Source organism: Callospermophilus lateralis, unplaced genomic scaffold, assembly GCF_048772815.1.
Source record: "Callospermophilus lateralis isolate mCalLat2 unplaced genomic scaffold, mCalLat2.hap1 Scaffold_63, whole genome shotgun sequence".
In the NCBI taxonomy this organism is placed as follows: domain Eukaryota; kingdom Metazoa; phylum Chordata; class Mammalia; order Rodentia; family Sciuridae; genus Callospermophilus; species Callospermophilus lateralis.
This window is the reverse complement of record NW_027514713.1, coordinates 9,102,787-9,116,282: the sequence shown is the minus strand read 5'-3', so window position 1 is coordinate 9,116,282 and position 13,496 is coordinate 9,102,787. Positions and strand designations below refer to the sequence as shown.

Genomic DNA, 13,496 nt, shown 5'->3' with positions numbered 1-13,496 from the left:
TCACACCACCAGAGAGTTGGAAAACTATTGAGTTGAACAATTGTTAGGTCAGGCCCCTTCTGTATTCTTGAATGTACAAACTACACGCATAGCTCTCTGGTGTGCAATCAAAGATGACCAGGCATGCAAAGGAGTAGGAAATCAAAGCCACCATGAGGAGAAGAATTTTAAAAATTCAATCAACCAAAATTGACCACAACTAACACCCCATGTTAGAATTAGCAGACAAAATATTGACATATAAAGAAGCTTTACTAACTGCATTACACATATCCCAAAAGCTAAGAAGAAAGATTTTATGTGTTCTTATATATAATCACACAATGACACATTCATTCATTGTTTCAGTCAGTGTATATTATGATGGTCCCATAAGATGATGTCATCTCATGATGGAGCCATCTTAGTTTGTAAGTGTACTTTATAATGTTTACATGATAACAAAATTACTAAATGGCACATTTCTCAGAGTATATCCCCATCATTAAGACATGTATGACATATTTGGATAAAGCACAAATAACAGATGTAAAATACAATATGGATGTATATTTAGATATGCATAGGTAGTTTGAAGGAGCAAACAATATTTCTGGGATTAAGAGTTAACTGTATTAAACACTGAAGAAAAAAGGATTAGTGAACTTGAACACAAGGCAATAGGAACTATTCAAAATGAAAATCAAAGAGAAAGATAATTTATAAAAATAAAATGAACATTAGTGCACTGTGTGGTGATTTCAATCAGCCTAAATATACGTGTAATTATAGATCTTGAAGAGAGAGGGAGACAGAAAAAATAAAAATAAAAGACCAAAAAATAAGCAAAAGAAACATGAAGGAAACAATGCTAAGGCACATAACAGTCATATTGTTCAGAATTAGGAATAAAGAGAAAATCTTAACAGTAACCAGGGGGAAAGGGCATGTCACGTGAGGAAGAACAAAGAGGGTTGGAGCTGTGGCTCAGCGATAGAGTGCTAGCCTCATGTGTGTGGGACCCTGAGTTCGATCCTCAGCACCACATAAAAATAAATAAGTGAAATAAAGGTATTGTGTCCATCTAAAACTAAAAAATAAATATTAAAAAAAGAAGAACAAAGATAAACAAAATAGATTTCTTGTTTGAAACAATGCAAACCATTCAAGAGTGGGAGATCATCTTCAAAATACTGTAAGAAGACACCACAGATCTAGAATCTTTTACCTCTGAATAAACATATCACCTAAAAATAGAAGTAAAACCAAGAGCATTTTCAGATACACAAAAGCCGAAAGAATTAAATTCACTGGACCCAAACTGCAAGAAATGCTAAGGGATGTCCTTCGGGTAGACCGAAACCTAACCAGTTCAATAGTCACACTAAATGTAAATGGTATGAAACCCCAATGTAAAGGGTGAGAGATTGTCAGAGTGAACAAAAAAGCAAGTCCCAGCCATACACTGCCAAAAGAAACGTACTTTGAATACTAAGGCATAGAGAGCGATAGAAAGATATTTTTTTAAATATGGAAAAAGTTAACTATGCAAATGCTGATCAAAAAGAAGCTGGAAATTCTCTAAAAATAAAATCTAGAATAACAGTAATGAAAGTCAGGAGTAACTATATTAACATCACATAAAGCAGATTAAAGAGCAATGACTATTGCCATGGTTAAAGAGGGGTCTTTTATAAAGAAACATAACAATCCTAAATACTTATGCATCTCATAAAAGAATTTCAACGCAAACTGAACCATAAATTTGACGAGTCCATAATAATTGATAGAATAAGCAGAGAGTGGGCAAGGGTGGAGAAGACATATGCGATCAACTAACTCAGCCTCATTGACATTTAAAGCTCATTCCATAAAAACTAACATAATAATCACCCTTCTGATGTGCCCATGGAATATTAATTACAGTCCATCATATTTCAAGTGCAGAATAATTCTCAATTTATTTGAAGAGATTCAAGTTTTAAAACATTCGTTTCTCCTCTGCTGGTAGCACGATCAACCCACACGCTTTCTGACCCCAGGTGTGTGGGGACTTCTCCCCACCAGCCATTGAGCAGTTCTATGGCAGACACCAGCTGCACCCTGTAAGTCAGTTCTGTTCAGACTCCATCTACTTGGAGACCGTTTCAGATCCTACAGGTTCAATCCCCAAGACAGTCCTCCTCCCCCACCACTGTAGATGCCAGTCCCAAGCCCTGGGCTGTTTTATCCATGCTCCTGATGGACAGGCTATAGATCAGGGGTCCCACCTTTCTCTCTTTGGGTTTGATTAGTTTGCTTGAGCAGCTCACAGAAGTCAGGGAAAACCAGCTAATTATAAAGGATATTATGAAGGCTGCAGATGAAGAGATGCATAGGGTGAGGGTGGGGGACTAGGCCCGGAGCTCTCATGTCCCCCCCCCCCCCGGGCATGACACCCTCCAGGGAACTCCATGGGTTTAGCTGCCCCAGAGTTCTCTGAGTCCCATCCTCCTGGGTGCTTATGGAGACCATTGCCTGGACGGGTGGGGAAGCCCACAGGTGCTATCTCTTTAGGTGTTCTTGGTGCTCTGCACAGTTTCCTCCCTCCAGGGGATGGGGCAGGACCCCTCTGGGTTGAGGAGGGTCTTATGACCTACTCTAGAGGGTGGATCAGAAGAAGTCTTTATGGCCAGCTCCAAGACAGAAAGGTGGGGGAGACTGGGGTGTGTATGGCCCACCCTGAGAAATTCTGGGTCCTACAGTCTGCTTTGGGGAGGGAGTTAGGAGCCCGGGACCCAAAATATTCTATGATATCACAATCATGTTCTCTGACCACAGTGGAATTAAATCAGAAATCAACACACGGAAAGATTTCTGGAAAATTCCCAAATAATGAGATAGTAAATGTGCTTCAAGGACACATCCCCTTGACCCGCTTCCTCCCCCTACACCCCCACCTCTTGGCAGTGCCAAGGGTGGGTGACTAAGTCTTTGCACATGAGCTTTGGGGACATGTCAGATTCAAACCATAATAATGTTAAAACTGGACCCCCCGAAAAAGAAATTCAAATAATGGAAACTTCCAGGATAATATTTCCTCCAAACATAACTGTAAAAATTCAAAACAAAATGTTAGTATAATCAATAAAAAATGTATGAAAGGGGTAATCCATCATTGCTAGGTAGAGTTTTTCCTGGGAATGGGATAACACTGGTTGGTTTAACATGTCACAGTTGATCAGTGCAATCCATCACATTAATAAACAAAACAACCACCTCAACACATTCAGAAAAACATGATAAAATCCAACATCCACTCCTGAGAAAAAGTCACAGCAAACATCAGTTCTTCTTCTTCTTTAATATTTAATTTTTAGCTGTAGATGGACACGACACAATGCCTTTATTTTTATGTGGTGCTGAGGATCAAACCAAGGTCCTGCTCATGCTAGGCAAGTGCTCTACCACTGAGCCACAACTCCAGCCCCAAACAGCAGTTCTTCTAAAGTGAATTTTCTCAATCTGTTAAAATATGTCTGTGAGGCAGGGGATGATGGCAAGCACCTGTAAGCCCAGTGGCTCGGGAGGCTGAGGCAGGAGGATCACAAGATCAAAGCCAGCCTTGGCGACTCAGTGAGGCCCTGAGCAACTCAGAGAGACCCCGTTTGCAAATAAAATACAAAAAAGGGCTGAAGATGTGGCTCAGTGGTTAAGTACCCTGGGTTCAATCCTCAGTGCCAAAAAGACTAAACAACAACAAAAGACCTCTATTAAAAGTCTAAAGCAAACATCTTAGATCAGGAGAAAAGCAATCACTTGGTCTCTCCCTGCTTCTATTCAACAGTGTACTGCAGGGTCTCACCAGTGCAATAAAGCAAGGGGGAGAAAAGGCATCCAGATGAGTGATGGAGAGGAGGGTTATTTTTATTGGCAGAGAGCATGATTATTCATGTGGAAAAACCAATTAAATCTACAAAAAGACACTGGAAGTGAGTGTGACCATGTTAAAAGGCATAAAATCTTACATAAAAATCAACTGTGCTTCTGCATACTAGTAACCAGTGACCCAGAGGAGCAAATTGTTTAAAAATTTTACAAGAGCACCAACAAATATGAAATGCTTAGAGCTGAATCTTACAAAAGGTATGAAAGACTTGTCCACTAAAATGACTAAACCCTTCTGAAAGAAAAATTAGAGAAGAACATAGTGAACGCAGACCTAAACCTCCTTTTCCCACAAGTCAAAAGACTCAATATTCTTAAGACGTTGACTCTTGCTAAATTGATCTATCAATTCAAGGCAGTCCCTACTGAAATCTAAGTGAGTTTTATTTTTCTTTTTTCAGGGTTGGGGTCGGGGGAGAAATTGACAAATGATTCTAAAGTTTACACAGAAAACAGGTGACCTAGAATAGTCTGGATGACTTTTATAAAGAAGAACAAAGTTGGGGTACTAGTACTTCCTGACTTCAAGAGTTCCCACAAAGTGCATTCATGGGGCAATGGGTTCAATCCTCAGCACCACATAAAAAAGAAAAATAAAGATTCACAGTAGAGAAGACAGCAAAGTCCTGGCTTCAGGATGGAGAGATAGAGTAGAGAAATAGGCAACCAAGAGTCCAGAAGGAAGCTCCACGGTCCATCAAGATTTCACCAAGATGCAAAGGCGACTGGGTAGAGAAAGTCAAAGTCTTTTGAGCAAATGCTGCTGGAAGTATTCCAGATACCCAAACGTCAAATATCCACATGCAATAAAATAGCCTTGACCAATGCCTATAAGGCAAAATACAAAATTAACTTAAAGTGGATTAAGAACCTAAGTGTAAAACCCCAAACTAGAAACTTCTAGAAGAAAACAGATGGAAATTTTTAGGATCATGGGTAAGGCAAAGATTTCTTTCATATGACACCCAAAGTATATAGTTCATAAAAAAACAAATTAGCTGGGTATGGTGGTGCACACCTGTAATCTCAGTAACTTGGGAAGCCAAGGCAGGAGGATCACAAATTCAAAGCCAGCCTCAACAACTTAGCAAGACTCTGTCTCTAAATAAAAAATATATAAGAGGATGTGGCTCAGGACTGAAACACCCCTGGGTTCAATCCCTGGTACCAAAACAACAACAACAATAAAAAACAAAAATAAACAAATTAATGACCTTGACTTTATCAAAGCTAAAGAAAGTGCATCCAAAATATGTAAAGAGCCCTCAAAACTTAATAAACAACAAACAACCCCATTAAAAATAGACCAAGGTTTCAAATAGATGTTTTAGCAAAGAAGCTATATAGATGTAAATAAGCATACAAAAAGATACCCAACATCATTCATCATCAAACCTCAGTGAACACCACCTCACACCTAAAATGACAAAGGCTGATCATGTCACCAGGTGTGAACAAACTAGAACTCTCATGTGCTATTGGGAGGGGGATGGGGCAGGGTGTAAAATGACAATTTGGCACAACAATTTAGCAGTTTCTTAAAAAGTTCAAAATACACCTACCATCTTATTCAGTATTCTACTCTTAGGTATTTACACAAGAGGAAAGTAAGCCTGTGTCCCAACAAAAAAGATCCCAGCATTTTTTTTTTTTTGGTAATAGCACCAAACTAGAATTAAGCCAAATTTCCATCATTGGTGAATGGATAAACATATCCTTGGCGTATCCGTCCAATGAACTAGAACTCAGCAATGAAAAAGGAATCGACTATTGCTACATATTAAAAACACGAAAGAATCTTAAGACACTGACACTGAATTATTTATGTGAAAGAATCCAGATTTAAAAAATAGTACATAAAAACCAAATATGTTCTTTGGCAATCAAAAACAGAAATAAAACACGATTCAACTTTAAGCCTGGACACCTGTCAGTCAAGAACACATTGACGGCAGAGAAAATTGACTCGTAGATCAAATCAGGGGGTTTGATCTTCATTCTCAAAGCTTGATGAGAAGTGGCAAGTTGATTTCAACAGACAGAATCTCCCTGATTATCATGTGATCACTCATGTGATCAGATGTAAATATTCCTTCTTCCAAAGAAATACATCTGCAGGTGTTTACAGATAACTTCAAACTATAAAAGCAGGAGGAACAGCATAATAAAGGGAGCATCCTGTCACCCAGCTTCGACTACTTTCAGCCCTTGCCCATCCAGTTCTATCGATTCATCACCATCCCTGTCCCTTGCCCCCAACCCCAATATCATGTCATTCATCTGAAAATATTGGGTTGCTTTTCTACAAGAAAAGGATTCTTTTCAGCTCTGTTTTAAATTTCTAATAATTTGAAGCCAGTCCTGGCAAGTTCATCTGAAAATCTTGGAGGAGCTGACGAGGGACGTGGGACAGCTTCCACCCAGAGAAAGAAAAAAGCCATTGACCTGCCAAGAGATTTTCTGAAGAGAAGGAAAAAGAGACAGCTCATCTCCTGTGTTTCCAAAGAAAGAGGCTGAGGTTCCTGTAGCGAGGGGCAGCAGTGTCCTTTTGACTCTCTGTGGAAGCCCCAGAGGCTGTTGTGTAACGTGACCATCATCCTTGGAAGGAATGTACATTTTGGATGGAAATGTGCAATTCTAGAACCCACGGCCAGCACGGCGGGATTTGCGGGAGGCCACTTGATCCAGTGGCACCGAGCAGATGTTGCTCTGTGAGTGGTTCCAGGACTCTGCCCTGGGGAGGTGTCTCCAGCAGACAACCGGATGCTTTGTTCTTGAAAGCCCTCACATCTTTTTTCTGCTGTAGAACCAATTCCCCTGTTCCATGACCTGTGGAGGGAGACACTGAACTGCATCCAAAGCATTTCTAGTGAGAAGGAAATAACTTGGGAAAAACAGAAGATTGGAGATCCTACTCTCTCTTTCCTCCTCTTGCATCTTTTTTAAATGTGGGTGTACTGGGCTGGGGATGTAGCTCAATGGTAAAGTGCTTGCCTAGCATGCATGAGGCCCTGGGTTTGATTTCCAGCACCCTCCTTCCACACACACAATCATAATTTGTGTATGTGAACACACACACAAAACATGAATTCTAAGCATATAGTTGGATAAATTTTTCCATATGTATTTATTCATGAAAAAAAATCACCAAATATTAGACAACTTTCTGACACTATAACACAATACTGGAGAAAATTAACTTATAAAGAGAAAGGGTTTGACTCACAGTTTTGGTAGTTCCAGCTCATGATCAACCGGCCCCATTGTTCTTGGGCCCCGTGGCAAAGCAGCACATCATGGCGGGGGGACATGGTGGAGCAAAACTCCTCACCGTGTCATGGTTCAGGGAGCAGAAACAGAAAAGGGAAAGGTGCTGGGTCATGCAATCCCTTTGAGGGCAGAGTCCTAGTGACTTATGGACCTCTCTCTAGGCAACCCCTCCTCAGTCTCCACCACTTCCTGATGAACCTTCCCCTGGGGATCAAGCCTGTGACACATGGACTTTTGGGGATACTTATCCAAACCCTAACATCAAGATTTTTTTAAAAAGTGGAACTTTTTCAGCAATCCATTTCATGCTCTTCCCCAAATCAAGACAGCCTTCTCTCCTCTGAGGTGACACTCCTCTGGCATGGACTGACTTTTGCCTGTTCCTGAATCCCCCTGGAGTGGAATCCCGCATTCTGTCGTGTCCAGTTCCTCTCATTCCCAGCCTTGCCACGAGATCCGTCCACGCTGTGCACAGCAGTGGTTTGTTTCTTTTGTTAAATTATTATTCTATTTTTGTCCTGTTGCACAAATATGCCACCATTTATTTCTTCTCCTGTGCTCTTGATCCTATGTGGGTTGTTTCAATTGGGCCTATTAAAAATAGTAATGTGGGGCTGGGGATGTGGCTCAAGTGGTAGCACCACATATAAATAAAATAAAGATGTTGTGTGCACCGAAAACAAAAAAATAAATATTAAAAAGTTCTCTCTCTCTCTCTCTCTCTCTCTCTCTCAAAAAAAAAAAAAATAGTAGTGCTACCCTGGTCCAGTTACGTACGTGTACTTTAACTCTGCTCCTACATGGTGCCTGACTCTCCCCTCTTAGTGTGTTCTTTGATGGACAGGAGGTATCCGTTTTGATGACGTTCCATATGTTCATCTTTGCTCTGTGGTTTGAGTTCTCTTTAAGAAAGGGTTGCTAACCTGAGGCCCTGAAGGCTTTGCTTGTGTGTTCTGGGAGGTCGATCATTATTGCTGTTTTGTCTTTCAGGCTTATGTTCAAAGCCACTGCAGACTGGAGTTTTGTCTATGCTGTGAGGTCAAGGTGAAGATTCTTGTTTTCTCTACACGGTGATGGAGCATCATATATCGAAAAGACCATCTTTCCCCTACTGAACTGCAGGAGCGCAATTCATTGACCACAAAAATAGTTCTGTTTCTAGGCTCTATTCCATTCCTGGTCTGTTTGTTTATGCTTCAGCCAATACTGCACTTTCTTGATCATTATGTCCTTAATAGATCTCCAATCATGAAGGCTCCCTGTGGGAGACCAACCTTGCACATGCCTGGGTCATACTCCCTGGCTGGGAGGCGCCCAGTCGCAGAAATGTGGCAGAGCTTTTCCCACCCTTCTTGGGTGCGAGGGTTGCTGTCTCGTGCATGGGTGTGTCTTGCTATCGCCCCATGGGTGAAGCTCTGCTCACCTGTTCCTTTGTAATATAACCCCTTGCCCTGTTTAGGATAGAATCTTCCATGGAAGTGCCTTGTGTGTGTCCCCTTCTCTTATTGTGCCCTTGGGTGTGGGCCTACCCAGGTGTCAGTCAACCTGCTGACAGTGGACATCATGAAGATAGACTCAGCCCCCTGAAACCTGACCCCTTGCCTCATTTGAATAGCTTCTGGCTCTCTCTCTTCCTGTGGACCCTTAAGGTCAGAGGAGCCATCACAGCAATTCCAAAAAAAAGGTATTTGTGTCTCTTGTATGGTTATTTTGTGCAGCCCAGTCAGCCCAGTTCAACTGGAGTGATCCCTGAGCCTTTTAGTCTCAAGAACAGAAACCCGGCAGCTCCCTATTCTGTTTTTATTTTCTCAAATAGTTGTAGATATTTTAGGTGCTTTGTATTCTCAAATGAATTTAGACTCCACTTGTAGTTTGCAAAGGAAAACAAAAAAATCTTTATTATTATTGCATCAGCTTTATAGCTATTTTTGGAGAGAAGTGACACCTTAACTCTGTGGGTTTTCCCACCGATGTGGTGTATCCCCATTTGCTGGGGTTTTCTTCAGTGTAGGATCTTGCATAGTCTTCATCAGAATCGTCCTGTTTTTTTTGTGACTACGAAGGGCATTATTTTAAATTTAATTTTTAAACTGTCGCTCATATGTTCACATAACCACTTTTTAAATGTTGACCTTGATGTCAGTGAGCTTTCTAAATTCCTTATTAGTGCACACACTTTTCTAGATTCTTCTCTCTGTGTCCGATGGTGTCATCTACAAGTAATGATGGGGTTATTTCTTCTATTCCAGTTTTCATAACTTTTCAGTGCTCCTGTGTGTCTTATGACACTGCCTAGGACCTCCGGCTTGAGCTTGGGTGGAAGAAGTCAGGGTAGACAGACTTTCTCCTTCCTCATCTGAAAAGGAAGACGTCGGACACTTCATCATTAAATATGTTAGCTGTATGTATCTTTTTAAAAATTTTTAAATATTTATTTTTTATTTTTCGGCAGACACAACATCTCTGTTTGTATGTGGTGCTGAGGATCGAACCCGGGCCGCTACCACTTGAGCCACATCCCCAGCCCAGCTGTACGTATCTTATAGATGTCTTTTACTAGATTAAGAAAGGTTACCTCTTCCTAGTTTATCAAAGTGTTTTAATAATCATCCCCCAGTGTTGACTTGTGGCCAGTGTTTTTTCTACATCTATGGATACTATGGCTCTGGTATGGTTTGTCCCCGCCAAAACTCATGTTGAGGCTTGGTTCAATGATGTGGGGAGTAGGGGCCTGGTGGAGACAGCTGGTGTGTCTGGCCCCAGGGTGGAGTCCTCCTGAGTGGATTAATGCCTTTCTCATGAGTGAGTTCTTGCTCTCACAGGACTAGACTAGTTACCACGAGAGCGGGTTGTTTTAAAATGAGGCTGCCCCTCATATCTTGCTTCATATGGTGGGCTCAGGACCATTCCACGCAATTCGGAGCATGTCTGGGTGCTCTCCTAAGCTTGAACAAATCACATGCAAGTCTGCCCTTTCTCTGCCGGGAGTTGAAGCAGCATAAGGTCTTCAGGAGATTCAGACACCCAGTCTTGAACTTCCAAGACTCTAGAACTTTGAGCCTATAGAAATCCTTCTTGTTTATAAATTATCCAGCCTGTAATATTCTCTTCCAGCACCAGAAAGTATATAAGATAAATGGGATGCTGTTTTAAACACTTTGATGAAATTCTGTCACTTCTTGGTTATTAAGCCAAACTTGAACTCATAAAATAAATCAACATGGGTTGTGATAAACCATTTTACACTCATCTGAATTTGATTTGCTAGCATTTTAATATTTTTTTTGCACCTGTTTTTGAGTAGGGTTTGGCAATGTGGTGTGTGCTGTGGGCATCCTGGAGCGGTCAGATGGATAGACTTCTGATTGTACATGGGTCCAGCTCTGCATAGGTCACTGTTCACTGAGGACTGGGTTTCCCTCACTCCCCTCTGCTCTAATCCAGCTTCACTTCATCTCTTGTCAGGGGCACTATAGAAAAGAGGCCACTTTCATGTTAGGCCCAGTGAAATGTGTTCAAGCTTAGGAGAGCACCCAGAAGTGCTACAAACTGCATGGGGTGGTCCTGAGCCCACCAACCCAGAGGGATCCTGGTGCTACCTCTTTCTGGCTTTCAACAGACTTCAGGAATTTTTCAAGCTGCTCATTGATTACAGCCACTATTCAAAGTTAAATGATATAAACTTAAAATTTGATAAGTTATATTTAAAACAGCATGTTAATAAACACTCAAAACTCAGTACTTTTAAATGATTTTACTTTGTCATTCCCCTATTACCTTTGCTTTTTGGGTAATTTACATCTGTCGCATCTCTAAGGTGCACATACTGCAGGGTAGAGGTTCCCAACTCTTGTCTTCAGTAGAGGTTTCCAACTCTGTCACATGGGACTTGGGTTGAGGATGGTGGGCTTCCATTACGGAGACAGCAAAACTCCAAAGGGGGGCTTTCTGTTTATCCAGGTCACACAGCGCCAATCCCACCAGGTGGCCACCTGGCCTCTGCTCCATGCTCCCTTCCTGGCCTCCAGCTGTGGGGCTTAGTCCACATCCACGGGCTGACTCATCTGTCTTCTTCATCAGAACATGAGCTCCGTAAGGTGCAGAGTGTCCGGCACCAGCAGTAGTGGGTGGCCTGTGCAGACCCTAGGGAATAGTCCCTGGGTGTGTGCATGAGTGAGCGGGCGAATGGCGTGTGTCCTGGCAACTGGCCTGATTCCTTTTCTCTCCAGCTCTTTCCCAGGTCCCATTCGGCCCTCCCTTCTCTCCTCCCAGCCTTTCCTCAGGTCCCCTCTCTACCCCTGCTTGCTCCCCAGACCCCCTAGCAAGGCTGCACCAAGACAGCAGAGCTGCTGGCTCAGGGCTTCCCCGACTTCCCCGAGGCTGCCAACACCTCTGAAGATGCTTCCTTGGTCGTTTCCTCTCTCTAGTGCTGTCAGGAGCTGAATAGTCACAAGTCCAGACCTAACCCCTAATGTGATGGCATCAGGAGGCGGGTCCTGTGGGAGGTGACTAGGTCAGGAGGGCAGAGCCCCCAGGAAGCTGGTTAGTGCACTTATAAAAGGGGCCCCTCTCTGCCACGTGGGAGAAGTCAGCAGCCAGCAACATGGGAGGCAGTTCCACCAGAATCTGACTGTGCTGGCACCTTGATCTTGGACTTCTAGCTTCTGGAACTGTGAGAAATATTTAAAATTTCAGCTGTTTATAAACCACCCAGTTTAATGGTAGTTTGTTATAGCAGCCCCAGGTGACTAAGACACATACCAAGAGTGCATTCCTGAGTTTGACTTTTTTTGCGGGGGCGGGCACGGGGGATTGAGTCCAGAGGTACTTTATCACTAAGCCACACCCCGCCCTGTCCTTTTTATTTTTTATTTTAGGGCAGGATCTCACTAAGTTGCTTAGAGCCTCACTAAATTGTTAAGGCTGGCTTTGAACTTGTGATCCTCCTGCCTCAGCCTCCCAAGCTGCTAGGATTACAGGCATGCGCCACCACACCCAGCTGTGATTTCTAAGTCCCCATCCTTCATCACTGTATCCCTGTCCCATGCAGCTGGTCCCCAGAGACACCCACCACCAACATTCCCTCCATGTGCTAAGCCCTTCCCCCCCACCTTCAGCCTTTGCTTCTGCTCTGCCTTTTCTGCTCTGGCCTTGTCCCTCAGGTCATCAGCAGTCAAAGGGCACCGCACTGCCCCGTGTGCACGTCAGTCTCCCACCGAGGTGTGTGGGAGCCCTGGGGTCAGGGATACAGCTTGATGGAACCGTTTGTTGAATCCAAGTGATGCTAAGAAGTAGCTCTTCTCTTCCAATAAGATCCTTGTGCATCGGTCACCAACGTTTTATCTCCCTTGGATGGAAAGGTCCCCAGGTCCAGGGACAGTGCTCCCAAAGCCCCTGCACTGCTTGACATGGAGAGAAATAACCTACTGTGACCCTCCTACCTGGGCAGACTGCCCTGGGCTCCTCAAAGGGAAAGAGCCCTGCTGGTTGGGCAGATAGAGCCGGTGGGGACACTGCTGTCACATTATGGTTGGCTGGCTTGTCACTCACTGGCTTACCTTATTCGCATCAGGGAAGTGCAGGCTGATGTGGTCCTGATTGGCCATGTGCGTTCTCCTGCTTAAGGAAGGGAGGTTTGGAAATGCTAGCAATCAAGCTCTTGCCAGCTCAAATTCTTTTATTTGAAACAGCCTATTCAAGACCAAGCCATTCCCAGTATCCTCTTTACTTACTATTCTTACGTTATTCCAGTTGCTCATCACAGTGGCCTCCGGCAAGCTCTCCACAGAAAACTATGATCTCAAGGTCAAGAACTGTGGTCTCAAGGTCAGGGAGCAGGTGGGCCATGCTTAGTGCATTGAGATCTTCATAGCATGGGGACAGAAGTGGCTGGTGTCCTCCCCCCTCCCTGAAAGCAACAGGCTTGGCATCACTGGAAAGAAGGAAGTGGGGCTGGCAGGATTCCTTGGCTTTGGACTTGAGCATGCTGGTTATGGGACCATGCTGGGTCCTCCCTTCTCTGGAAATGCTGGGTGAGCTGGGCATGGGTCCCTGGACTAGGTTGTACATTCTCACCATTATCAACCACCTCTCCACAGAGACCCCTTAACCAGGTGACTGGTGCAGCGGTTCTTGGCCCTCCCTGCAGGCTGGAATCCCCAGAGGAGGTTGAAAAACAACCCTGCCCCCTCCCCTGCTGGAAATCCTGATTTAATTGGAAGGGCCTGTGCACTGGGGGCTTCCTACAAAGTATGTCATGTGACTCTGATGTCTAATCATATTGTGCAGTCCATTAAAAAGGGGCTTGAGAATTCTGGTCC

General features: G+C 43.4%; 1 pseudogene; it reads right to left on the bottom strand.

The window, feature by feature from the left end:
- Nucleotides 1–12,782, bottom strand: part of LOC143389704 (serine/threonine-protein kinase ULK1 pseudogene) — a 33,571-nt pseudogene extending 20,789 nt beyond the window's left edge.
- Nucleotides 12,783–13,496: the final 714 nt, after the last annotated feature.